At 42.9% G+C, this 12,901-nt stretch overlaps 1 long non-coding RNA gene across 1 annotated transcript; it reads right to left on the bottom strand.

Annotated features, from left to right (window-relative positions):
* Positions 1 to 1,500: 1,500 nt before the first annotated feature.
* LOC116421963 lies at positions 1,501 to 5,672 on the bottom strand. Its single transcript, XR_004232562.1, has 2 exons — positions 5,550 to 5,672; positions 1,501 to 3,088 (listed from the first exon to the last, which is right to left on the bottom strand). It is a non-coding gene; the product is annotated as an uncharacterized LOC116421963 (long non-coding RNA).
* Positions 5,673 to 12,901: the final 7,229 nt, after the last annotated feature.

Here is a 12,901-nt window from a genome sequence, read left to right as displayed (position 1 = left end):
TTGTCAACTGGGCAAGGAACAATTGGAATTGTACATAGTTATTCTTTATGCAGATATTTCTACTAGTTGATTTCGCAAGTTATTCCTTGCAGTCCTAGATGTTTAAGTATAAAAGCAGGCATCTTTTTACATATATATATATTTTTTGCTGTTTGCTGCTAGTTGTCTGGAAACCCAAGTTGGCATTGATCTTGAGATCTTTATCAGGACATACCTATACCCTCTTTCCCACTATCCCTTCCAAGTAAGGCTATCCATCCTAAAAATTGAATCTGAGATGCCTATATAGAGAAACAGAAATTAACTCCAGACAATTTCCATCTTTTGGAAAATGACCCATAGGATAAGAGAGTATATTTTGTAAGAGACTATTTTTATATGAATATTTTATTTATACTATGTTTGCCTGTATCATGCTATAACCTGTTCTACTTCTCAAACCAGGCAGCCATCTCATCCTGTTTATCAGAGGAAGGCTGGTGAGACCTTGGGATGGAGGAGGCTGGGGCTCAGAGCACATCTGAGTCTCTTCCCCTTATATCACACAAATCCCCTCTTGGGATCCAATCTGCCAAGTATGCAAAAGATCCTTCAGTCACATGGTTCAAGGGCGTGATTGGTATTAATAGGATACTCTCTGAACCCATTTGGAGGAAGAAAAAAAAAGCCAACTCCAACAAATTTAAGCTCCCTCTCTCTTGTGGCCTGGATCAGTCAATTGTGGCCCTGTGATTAGCAAAGGCATTGGATGTATTGGCCCTGAAATCCCCACATTGTGGGACTGTCACAATGGATTGGATCAGCCCAAATCAGCGGGCTTGGACATTGTCAACCAGACACACACACAAACATACACACACACCAATTGCCTCCCACAGACAGTGGTTACCTCAGAATCCTGTTTTAATGATGCAGTGGGTTTGAGGATATATATGCCTCCAGCTTTTGCCAACATTTTCTTAGAGGACTTTCCCACAAGACACCAAAATATTCAATAAAAAAAAACAGAACATTCAACCAATCCACTTTTGGGTTCTTCCACCTAGTCATTACCAAGCAGCTGCATCCCCCAAATCACCAGTGGCTTGATGGATTGGGGAGTGCATTGTTCATGACTGAAAGGGGAAACCACCCAGAACAAATTGAGAAAAAGTAGGTTTTCTTTTCTCTCATCCTCTCCTGTCCCCTTTTGCCTTTCCTTCTCTGAGGCGACAGGTAGAAAGAGGCATTCAGGAGTCAATAAGGTAAAATTTCTAAATTCTGTATGTTCTTCTCTCCCCAATTTAGCCAGATCTCCCAGCCTCTCATACCCATTGCTTCCCAAGCTAGGAAGGTCTCCTTTGAGAGAGTGTATATGACGCAATGAAAGAATCTTGAATTTGAATCCTGACTCTGCTGCTTAATTCTTGTGTAACTTACCTTCCTCGAACCAGCCCAATTAACTTCTCTGGGTCTCAGTTTCTTCATTTGGGAATCTTCTAACCATTTTTTGTATCATGGTTTCCTTTGGTAAACTGGTAAGGACTGGACCCTTCTCAGAATAAAGTTTTTAAATGCATACAGTATGAAACATCAGATTGCCAAGAATAAAAAATTACTTGGAAAAACTATATAAATTATATTTTAAAATGCAAGTTCATGGACCCCAGGTAAAGAACTGGATTAGATAATCTCTCAGCTTTCTTCTATCTTAAATCCTGTGATTCCTAGAGGATTGAGTGTCAAATAGTTGATGTGCCTCTGTAGTTGGGTCTGCTTCCATATATGGCTCTGTGTATTGTTTGTGTGTGGGAGCATAGGATTTAGAGCTGACTGGAACCTGGGGTGTGAACCAGATTCAAATGTAATTGGAAACACTTAAAAATCAATAAAAATACAGTAGAACATAAATAATGTTATCATGTGGTTTTCTAAGTCATTATACTCCTGCAAGAATCCTTAGGTACAATTTAATGGCTATCCCTTTCTGTTTGGTCTAATACAATCCCAATGAAAGATGGAATACACAAGTTCAGAGAGAAATGATTTTCCAGGATCCAGGAGAATTTGAACCCAGGTCTGCTGATTCCAAATCCATTGCTTCTTCCACCACTATACCATCTGTATTCCTTTACATGTTTATGTCTCCATCGCCCTTTTGCCTCGTTTCTTCATTTGTCCATTGTCCATGAACACCATATGTTTCTGTGTGTTTGTCCCTAATTTTTTTTTTCTACCTAGTGATGAACAGGAATTGATTGAGGTCATTGGTGTCCTGTTCTTTTTGTATTCCTGATCTTTCCTCTTGGGATTTGGGAACTCATTCCAGTCCCTGCCCTTTAGAGGAAAAGGGAGTTAATTGGGTGACTAGGGAAGCAGGGAATTCTAGAATTTACTCTTGGGGCTACCCATTGATTCACAGTGTCCCCTGTGATCTTGGCACCAGAGAAGGGGGTCACATAGTAAGGAGGCACAGGGTCTCCAAGTCTCATACCTTTCCAGGTTTGGTCATCTGATTAGGTGGGATTTGGGGGTAAAGCTCTTCTGGGAAAACAGACTGCTTCACAGAGAGTGTAATTAACCCCCAAACCTGGCGTTCCTCTGCACACCTGCCACCTCCACCCATCCAGTAGGCCTGTTTCCCTACCATTCAGCCCCAGGTGACCCCTATCAAATTGTCATTTACTTTCACAGTGGGGAGTCGGGCCCCAGCTGAGCATATAATTAAAAGAATGAAAGTCTTTTTCGTAATAGGAAAGTTGTTATCTTGTCAGCTTGGTTATTTTCATGCAAAAACATCACAGGTAGCTCTTGCTTTGGGCTTGCCTTTGGAGACACATGGCAGACACTGCCCTTGGAGACTACAAGTCCATCAAGGGTGAGGTCTGCTTCATCCTGTGCACCCAACCCCCAAGGACATCTCTTGGAGCAGAGCCCTGAGCCTCCTCCCTTCCTCCAACCTGCATATGGCCTCCCCCATGCCAAATGAGTTCATCTCTTCCTCCCTTGAGGTTAGGATGGAGGAGATAGATGTCCCATCTCTGCACAGATAGTGACCGCCATTTTGGATCCTGGCCCCTGTTCATGCCTGGGGCTTCAGTTTTCCCATCTGTAAAATGGGGATAAATAATAGTTATCTACCTCACAGGATTGTTGTGAGGATTCCTTCATTAACATTTATATGGCACTTTTAAGCTGCAATACAATGATGGACGCTAAGTATTATTATAGGCTCCTTAAAAATACCCTTCTTTAAACACTTTTACTCACAGTAATAAACATTTGGATCTCTGTATGATGAGAGTACCTGTTGTTTCTTGAAGAAGTGGTTTCCTTCCTCCTCTCCATCCCCCCCAAACCACAACAACACAAAACAAAAATTGCCAACTTAAGCCAGCAGTCAATATTTGAAAGTGGTTCTAAAAAGATCCTTTGCAAGGAGATGGTGTGGTGAGAAGTATGAGGATATAAAGATGTGTTCTAGTCTCAATCTGCCCCTCATTTCTTCCTATTGGTGGACTTCCACCATGCTCTTTTCTTTAATAATGAAGTTGTTGGATTAGAGGTGGGTCTCACTTGCTTCATCTGCAAACTTAGGGGGACTAGATAACTTCTGATGTTGTCTCCAGTTCTAGACCCTGGTCTCTATTTCTATGTCATCATGCTGTCTTTGTGTAATGGAGGCTAACCTGGAGTGCTGGGGGAGGATATATTTCTCCACTTCTGTTGAGGTGGGAGAAGGTGCCAGTCACTCATGGGAGAAGACATCTGGATGAACCTTGAGGTTGGCTCTCCCATGGCAGGGCTTATTTAAGTCATTCCCTTCTCCCTGATTGCCCTACCTCTTTTGGGGCAAAGTTGCCAGATCAGTCCCAATAGGGAAATGGCGCTTGATGAGACTGGGCCATCTCTATTGACAACAATTCCCCTGGTGAGCTCTCATTTGAGGCTCAGACACGGTCAAGATTCCAGATTCATTTTCTACTTTACGAAGTCATGGTTAAGTAGAGACATCTCCATAACAGAATCCAATTGCCTCACTCTATACACTGACTTTGGCAGATCCCCGGGGAATCAGTAGAATCTAGTATATTATATCCAGAAAGCAGATGGCCGTGGAGATACAATGGAAAGAGGAATGGCTCTGGAATGAGAAGACCTGGTTTCAACCTACCTCTGATATTTACTACCTGTGTGACTTTGCATGAGTCACTTGGTCTGTTTACTCATCTGTAAAAGTGAGGGAGTTGGACTAGCTGGTCCATTCTGACCCTAGATCCATGATTAGGAGAATTTGGGGTTTGAATATTGACTCTACTACATGGCACCTGTGTGACCTTGGCCAAGCCACTCTTTTTGGCTGGTCGAGATAATCTTTACGCTCCCTTCCATTTTTAAATTCTGTGATTATATTTCCCATGGTATTCCTATTGTACAAATGAGGAAACTGGGACCCAGCAGGGTGACTTCAGTTTTAGGAGTCCCAGATGCCAACGGCATGGAATAATAACAGCCAGCATTTACTGAGCACTTGAAGGTTTGCAAAGTGCTTTACACATGTTATCTCAGTGGCTCCCCTCAACAACTCTGTGACCTTCCCGGGGTCAGACAGCTAAGGGCCTGATGCTATATTTGAATGTAGATCTTCCTGACTTTAAGTCCATCACTATTCACTGTGCTGTTTAGCTGCAAGATAATATTTGTAAAGCACTTAGCACAGTGCCTGCACAAAGTAAGTACTTAATAAATTCCTTTCCCCCTTCCTTCCTCCCACCCTCCCTTCTTTTCTTCCTTCCTTCCTTATTTCCTTCTTCCACCTTCTCTGCCTCCCTCTGTTCGCTTTCTTTCTTTCTTTTTCCTTTCTTTCTCTCTTTCTTTCTTTCTTCTTTCCTTCCTTCCTTCCTTCCTCCCACCCTCCCTCCTTTTCTTTCTTCCTCCCTTGTTTCCTTTCTTCCACCTTCTCTGCCTCCCTCTGTTCTTACTTTCTCTCTCTCTCTTTCTTTCTCTTTCTCTTCTTTTTCCTCTTTCTTTCTCTCTCTCTTCCTTCCTTCCTTCTTTCCTTCCTCTCACCCTCCCTCCTTTTCTTTCTTCCTCCCTTGTCTCCTTTCTTCCCCCTTCTCTGCCTCCCTCTCTTCTTTCCTCCTTCCCTCCCTTTCTCCCTCTCTCCCTCCCTCTCTTCTTTCCTCCCTTCCTCCCTCTCTTCCTTCCTCCCTTCCTTCCTCCCTCCCTCCCTTCCTTCCTCCCTCCCTCCCTCCCTTCCTTCCTCCCTCCCTCCCTCCCTTCTCTTTTCTTCCTTCCTTCCTTCTCTTTTCTTCTTTCTTCTCTCTCTCTCTCCCCTTCCCCCTCCCTCCCGCCTCCCATCTTTGCCTCCCCCTTTCTCTCCCTCTCCCTCTCCTTCCCTTTCCTTCTCTTCTTCCTCTCCTCCCTCTTTCCCTTCCTCCCTCCCTTTCTCTTTCTCTCTTCCTCTCTCCCTCTCTTTTTCCTTCCCTCCCTCCCTCCCTCCTTCCTAACAACCAGGAGAGATTATTCCTACCTAAGAAAGGCTAATAGAAGTGAATGATAATGCTTACCATCCACCACTCACACACCCTGATTATTCTCTGCTTGGGGATCACTCAGAAGATCTCACTAACAGCAACAACTCACATTTGTGTAGTAGGGCTGATGAAACTCCTTTCCTCACAATAGCAGCCCTGGATAGGTGTTATTGTCCCTAACTTAAAGAAGAAAAAAGTTAAGCTGAAAGGAGACTCTTGAACTGTCCAAGAACATACAACTAGCTAAAATTTGAAGACAGTTTTCTTCAAACTGCAATCTCACTAAACCTCCATTTATACACTGCTAATACTAATAGATCTGTGATTTCATGGGCACACAACATTTCTGTTGAGGAACTCTTACAAATCAGATCTGCCTCTTTCCTGCAGCTTTCAGTGTTGAATATTTTGGGAACACTGAGAGGTTAAGGGACTTTCTCAGAATCACACAGCCAATGTGCATCAGGGGCAAGACTTGAATCCAGCTCTATATTATAGATGAGAAAATTGAGCTTTAGTGACTTACACATGGATCACATAATTTGTAAATGTCAGAGCTCAGACTTGGACCAAGAGTCTTTCTCTGTGCCATACAATACTTACCCTTTTCTAACCTGCTGAATGGACTGAATTCAGATATGCACCCATGAGAGCTCAAACTGCAGCCAGCAAACAGTCCTGAGAATGCAGGCTGGAAATTAGAAGAGCAGAACCCTGGCCTCCAGGAGGCTGGGGCTGGAACCAAATGCACTCCAGGACAAAGAGGAAGCCTTTGCAGGGATCCCCTTGGGTGTCTGGCTGCTAACAGAGAGCCCTGATGCTACTGCCGGTGGGAGGGATCCAGCCCCCCAATCTGGCCCGATGCTGCCTTGCAGAGACTGGGCCTGACCCATTGTTCTCCCTTTCTCCCACCACAATGGCATCTCCTCCATTGATACAGCAGCCACCAGTTGCTAGGACAACGCCAACAGCCTGTAGAGAATGCTGTCAAGCTGCTTGGAGAACCTTCCTCCTCCCTTAGCAAAATCGTCACGAAACCCAACAGGGCTTAGTTTTGTTTCTGCTGTTTGCAGGCCTGTGTGCGCATACACACACACGAGAGAGAGAGAGAGAGAGAGAGAGAGAGAGAGAGAGAGAGAGAGAGAGAGAGAGAGAGAGAAGCCCAAGGGAAAAATGCTGAAAAGGATTCTAATTTAAAGAAATTTCTCAGTTTTCCAAAAGAAAACCCTGCCTCCTATCCCTGTCCCAGCATCCATTCATGGAATACTGGAGCTGGAAGCAATCTTGGGGATTGTCATCAACATTATTTTTACCAACTTTCTCTGATTCTTCTCATATTTCCTATAGTACTCAGGGTCTTTCTCCTTTGTCACTGTCACCCAGGGCCACATAGCCAGTTGATATCAGGCCTCGGACTTAAATCCCAGGATCTTCTGTGTCCGAGTTCACCAGTCTTTCCATCATTCTATTGCTATTGTCTACTTTGCATCATTCATTATTTATGTACTTGTCACACACCCCAGTCTCCCTCTCCCTCTATCTTGAGAACATAAGTTCTTTGAGATCAAAAAACACACTATTTTTTCAGCTTTTTTTTATCTCTGTTTTGTCCAGTTCTTTGTCTTAATTATGATAGCACATAGCTTGATAAAGATTTGTTCAATTGAGGGCTTCTAGGTGGATCAGTGACTAGAGCACCAGCCCTGAAGTCAAGAGGACCTGAGTTCAAATCTGGTCTCAGACACTTAACACTTCCTAGCTGTGAGACCCTGGGCAAGTTACTTAACCCCAATTGCCTCAGGAATAAAAAAAATTGTTCAATTGAATCACCAGCATCACTAGCATTAGCATCACCACTCTCCACCATGGATTTCTAAATCAACAGATATTTATTAATCATCTTGTCTGGTGTCAGGTACTGGGTTGAGTTTAGGGTTATGCTATATATATAGTACCTGGCATTCAGAAGGCGTTTTAAATACATGCTGATCCAGAGACAAAGATGAAATAATCCCTGCCCTCAAAGAGCTTACAATCTACTTGAGGAATACAGAATTCAATATAGATAAATAAAAACAAGATAGTTTGAGGAGGGAGAGAGGGATAATTGAGGGGAATGTCAAGGAGAAGACTTCCCAAAGGAGCCAACATTTGAGTTGTTCTTTGAAACAAGAAGGATGGAAAGATTCTGATGGACAGACATGTGGCATTTCAGTCATGGAGGAGATTTTATGTGAATGAAAAGAGAACAAAAATGGATTGTCAAATTCAGGGACTTGTTAGTAAACCAGTTTGGCTGGAATAGAAGAATCTGTGAAAAAGAGAATTGTTAAGTAAGAGAATTCCCAGTCAGGCTACAGTTTCTTGGCAGAGCGTACTCCAAAAACAGACTGAGAAAAGGTTGGGCACAGATCTCAGAAGAAGGGGAGAAAAAGGAGCATCCTTTTAATGAGCTGGCAGAGACCTAGAGATGCAAACCATCACCTGAAGGGATCGCCAATCTACTCACACTGATGCACACAAGGACACAGATATCTGCCTCCCCTGGGAGGCAGGTGCATGTTCATCTCTGTGCATGCTTATAGGCGCATGGACCCATAACCCTTCTTGTCACCTGCCATCTCATTAGGGCCTCTGAATTTGTGGATATGGAAGCTCTCTTCACCTTTCCAGATCAGAGCTCATCTATAAAAGTGAAGGGAGGTATAGAAGTATGTTGTCTATGCTCATATAGTTAAGTGTGGGAGGTAAAACTTGAATCCACACCTTTCTGGATATAAATTCAGCAACACACACACACATATACATACACACACACACACACACACACACACACATATATATATATATATATATATATATATATATATATATATCACATATTTGGAAAATAGTTTAGATCTTTAATTTCATGTCATTCATGAGCAAGCTCTATTCTGACACTTATGGGCTGCTTGCCTTTGTCTTTCAGTCTCAAGAGTGATTTAGGGCATGGGTAAGTGAATGACCCAGGGTTATGTGGCTAAGAATATTGGGGCACAACTCAAAGCTGGATTGTGCTGACTCAGAAGCTAGCCCTTTTGCAATCGAGCAGCTCTGCCTCTCACATCTATAGGGGACCAAGCTGGGATTTCAACCATTGGGGGCAATTCCTGGGTGAGAAAACACCTCCCATTAATACACCTTAAATTCTTAGACATTTGTCTGGGGACACTGAGAGGTTTAAGTGATTTAAATGATAATTTATCAGAAGCAAGACTATAAAACCCAGGTCTTCCTAATTCCCCACACTGTCTCTCTCTTAGCTCTCTCTGTGTATAATGTATTGATATACGTATGTGTGTATGTATATGTATATAAAATGTGTATATACTTACACACATACCTATATATATATAGGTACATAACATGTATATATGCTTATATATACATATATGTATACAGGTTTATAATATATATACCCATCTACCTACATTTATGTATGTGTATAAAATAGCTAACCTTCACATATCACTTTAAGGTTCACAAAGCACTTTACATGAATTACCTTGCCAGACATGATAGTACACGTCTATAACCCCTGCTCCAGGGAGGCTAAGCTTGGTGGATTGCTTGATTTGGGATTTCTGAGTTTCAGTAGGACAAACCCATTAGGGGTCTGCTAAGTCTGGCAACAATGTGGTGAAGCTCTCCGTTGCCTGAGGACACGTGAATCCCCAAAGCTTCCATGATGGTGAAGCTGGGCTGTAAGAAGCAGAAGCACTTCCTGGCGAGGCAAGATAAGGACACCCATCTCAGAAATACAAACAAACTAAAAAAACCCATTTAATCCTCTGTCACAGCCCAGGGAAGGAGACATTATAATTTTCTCTATTTTACACACAAGGAAAGGTTGAATGTCTTTCCTCCATTCACAAAGTCTGCTACACTCTGGGGCTAGATTAATTTAGATGAATTATTTCTGGATTAATTAATTCAGATTAATCCTGATCAAAAGTTCATTGAATTCTCTCAGTCTCATTTCTATCTATCTCTCCTTCTTTTCCCCCACTCCATACAATACGTTTCTGTCTTTGGAGTATTTTAAAATTCATCACAATGACTGAATAAAATAGAAGTAATATAATCCCCATTACTAGCCTTACTCCTGAAATTGCTCTATATGAAAATGAACATTGAGAAGGCACAAGATCCACATGCTTCTGGAAACAGACCCTAACACTCATATTGAGATCTCCACACATATACCCCAACAGGGCCACGCCTAGGGATGGCTGTGGAGGATTGGATCCAGGTTCCCACGGAGACAGGACCCACCTGTCCAACACACCTTGGCGTGTTCATGGACATACCTGGGGTTGGTTTCTAGAAGTCAGATTGGGGAGCTCACAGAGCACTTTCTCCCAATCACAGTGTTAGGAGCCTCTCTTAGATTTCAAAACAATCCCACAAGGGCTCATTTAACTCCTAATGTACCTGAAAGGTCCAGGAGCCCCTAGATTTGAATTCCTCTGAATCCAGATTTCTTAGGTTCTCAAAGTTCCAAATCCAAAGTCCCAGAGTCAGCATGCTGTAGTGGAGGGCACACTGAGTTTGGACAGTAGAGGACTTGGGCTGAGATTCCGGCTCTGTCTCTTACTCCTGGTGGGATGGAGGCAAATTTCTTCAACTCCGTGGGTCTGTTCCTCATCTGTCAGCAAGGAAGTTGGATGAGATCATTTCTAAGTGCAGCAGGGTCTGGAGACGGGAGAAGCCGAGTTCAAATCTTGCTCCAAATACTTCTTAGCTGAATGATCCTGGGCAAGTCACTTTACCCTGTTTGCCTCAGTTTCCTCCTCTGTAAAGTGAGCTGGAGAAGGAAATGGCAAATCATTTCAGTATCTTTACCAAGAAAACCACAGATGGTGTCACAGAATCATATATGACTTAAAAACAATCAAACAACAATAAAGTGGCTCCGGTCGAGATCTCTAATTCTGTGAAATGAACCTCTTCTGAGTCCTGAGTGATGGACTCCTATGAATCCATGGCCACCAAGTCCTGAGCCTCCTAAAACTTGGCACAAGGGGTTTGAAAGGTTTCACTCATCTCTGGGGTTGGAGTTGGGAGCTGGGTCCTGTAGTGGGAGGGGGATGGGAATGAAATAGAGAAGGGGGTAGGGAAACAGAAGAGGGGAAGGGGAACATGGGAGGGAAAGAAAACAGAGGAAAGAGGGGAAGAGAAGGGGGAGGTAAGGGAACAAGGAAGGGAAGAACAGAGGAGGGAAGGGAGGGGAACAGAGGAGAGGAAGGGGAATAGAAGAGGGGGGAGGGAAGGGGAACATGGGAAGGGAAGAGAGAACCTCACAGGGTTGTAAGGATCTAAGAAAAAAATGAATGTCGAATTCTTCATAAATTTTTGAGCACTTATTTGTATTAGTTGCTAGCACCAAGTTGGAAAGATATACCCTATAATTGTGGTCCCTGGCACCACCAACCTGGCAAAGCTAAGAGAGGTTCATGACTAAGTTGGCAATGGGGAAATGAAGTTTGACCACAGTTAACTTTCAAAGACCAATTGCTATGTGGAGGAGTCAGTTATAATCTGTCTCTGAACTGATGAAATCACTGCCACTTGACTTTTTTTCCCATCATCTTTGGGGCATGATATGTGATGACATAAGATGAGCCTCTGTACCTGCTGATAATAGCAATAATGGCTATCATTTCTATAGTGCTTTAACATTTACAAAACATTTTACATTATTTCATTTGAGCCTTCCAGCAACCTTGTGAGAAAGATACTAATGGTACTATTGTCTCCAGATGAGAAAACTGAAGTCCATGACCAAACAGTAAGCATCAGAAGCAAGATTTGAACCCTGTTTTTTCAGAGGCCGATTGCTTTTCAGTACAATTATTATGTGGGTTAGAGAATCCATACCAGCACTCCGGTGGAATGCCCTGGATTGACAACTGGATACTTACGAAAACAATTTCCAAACCCACCATGGGCTCCCTGGGCTTGTCATTTAGAGCTAATTATATACTGTAGCCAGGGCATTATTTCCTGAAAATATGGGTATCCACTTACCCAGAGTGAGGTGGATAACATCTTCATCTGCCAGCGGCAGGATTAGTTCTGACAGAGTTATGTTTACCAACATAAATTTTATCACCTCCTTCTCTCAGCCCCTCCATACACCTGGAATGCGACAGTGGCTGATGATTTATGGCGGACGTCTTGACGATGTCTGTTTTTGTTGGAATTGTGCCATCACCGAGTGTCTGCTGCTTGGCCCCACTGGGTCACGGCAACATATCAGTCAAGGAAGCCACTTAAGTAAATTATTGAGCACTTAAATTGACTTTTTCACTTAATATGTAATTACTTCCTTGAGCAAAATACTTTCCCTGACATCACCAGCCCAGGATGCTGGTGTTCCTATTGAAGAGGTCGTATTGACTGGGTATGAGTGAGCTAGTCCCATGGGGCAAGGAGGGAAAGGGGTAAGGAGGGGAACTAGGTCCGGGAATTGGACTTGGGACCCTTTAGAATCCACTGCACTCTCCCGGTTGTGGGGGAGTAGAAAGAATGCTCTATTAAGAAGGAAGAAAACAAGCATGTATTAAGCACCATTAAGGGCCAGGCACTGTGCTAGACACTTTCAAATATTATCAGATTTGATTCTCACTACAAGCCTGGGAGGTAGGTGCCATTATCATCTCCATCTGACTGTCAGGGGACTGAGGCAGACAGAGATTAAATGGCTTGCTTAAGGTCAAACTTGAATTCAGGTCTTCTTGACTCTAGACCCCCAACACTTTTTCTTCTAAACCACCTCATTGCCTCGAGTGCCTTTTGATAAGGATTTAAGAGACTCAATTTACTAGTGTAGTTCAAAACACTATTGCCATGTCAGCTGCCATTTCCAGATGGTCTCTTTCTGGGGAAGCCGGAACTACTTTAGGTCTAAGATCTAAAGTCATGCTAAAGTTCATCCTGGTTGAACTAAATAAAGGACTAGGGTTCCAGGGATTCTTTGGTGTTGTTATAACGGAAACAAAATCAAAACTATGGATTTGTTGATATTCCCTAGTTATTTCTTCTGAGTCTAAACACTCCATCTAAACTATAAGCTAATGACCAACTGTGGTTGGTAGGGCCCATGTCTTATTTTTTGGAATTCCTCAAGATGTCTAGAAGAGCATTGGGTAAATGCAATAAAGATTTGTTGATAAAGTGAATGAGAAACACCAACAGGGATAACTAAAGAGAGAAAACAGAGAGTGTGGATAGGCTGGCAGGAACGTAGTGAAGGGCTCCATGTTTCTGACATAGAACTGTGTGACATAACTTCATGGTGAAGGAAAACATGGTGGTGGGTACGACACATACCAGAGATG

Source organism: Sarcophilus harrisii, chromosome 1, assembly GCF_902635505.1.
Source record: "Sarcophilus harrisii chromosome 1, mSarHar1.11, whole genome shotgun sequence".
Classification (NCBI taxonomy): Eukaryota; Metazoa; Chordata; class Mammalia; order Dasyuromorphia; family Dasyuridae; genus Sarcophilus; species Sarcophilus harrisii.
This window is presented reverse-complemented; position numbering and strand designations above follow the sequence as displayed.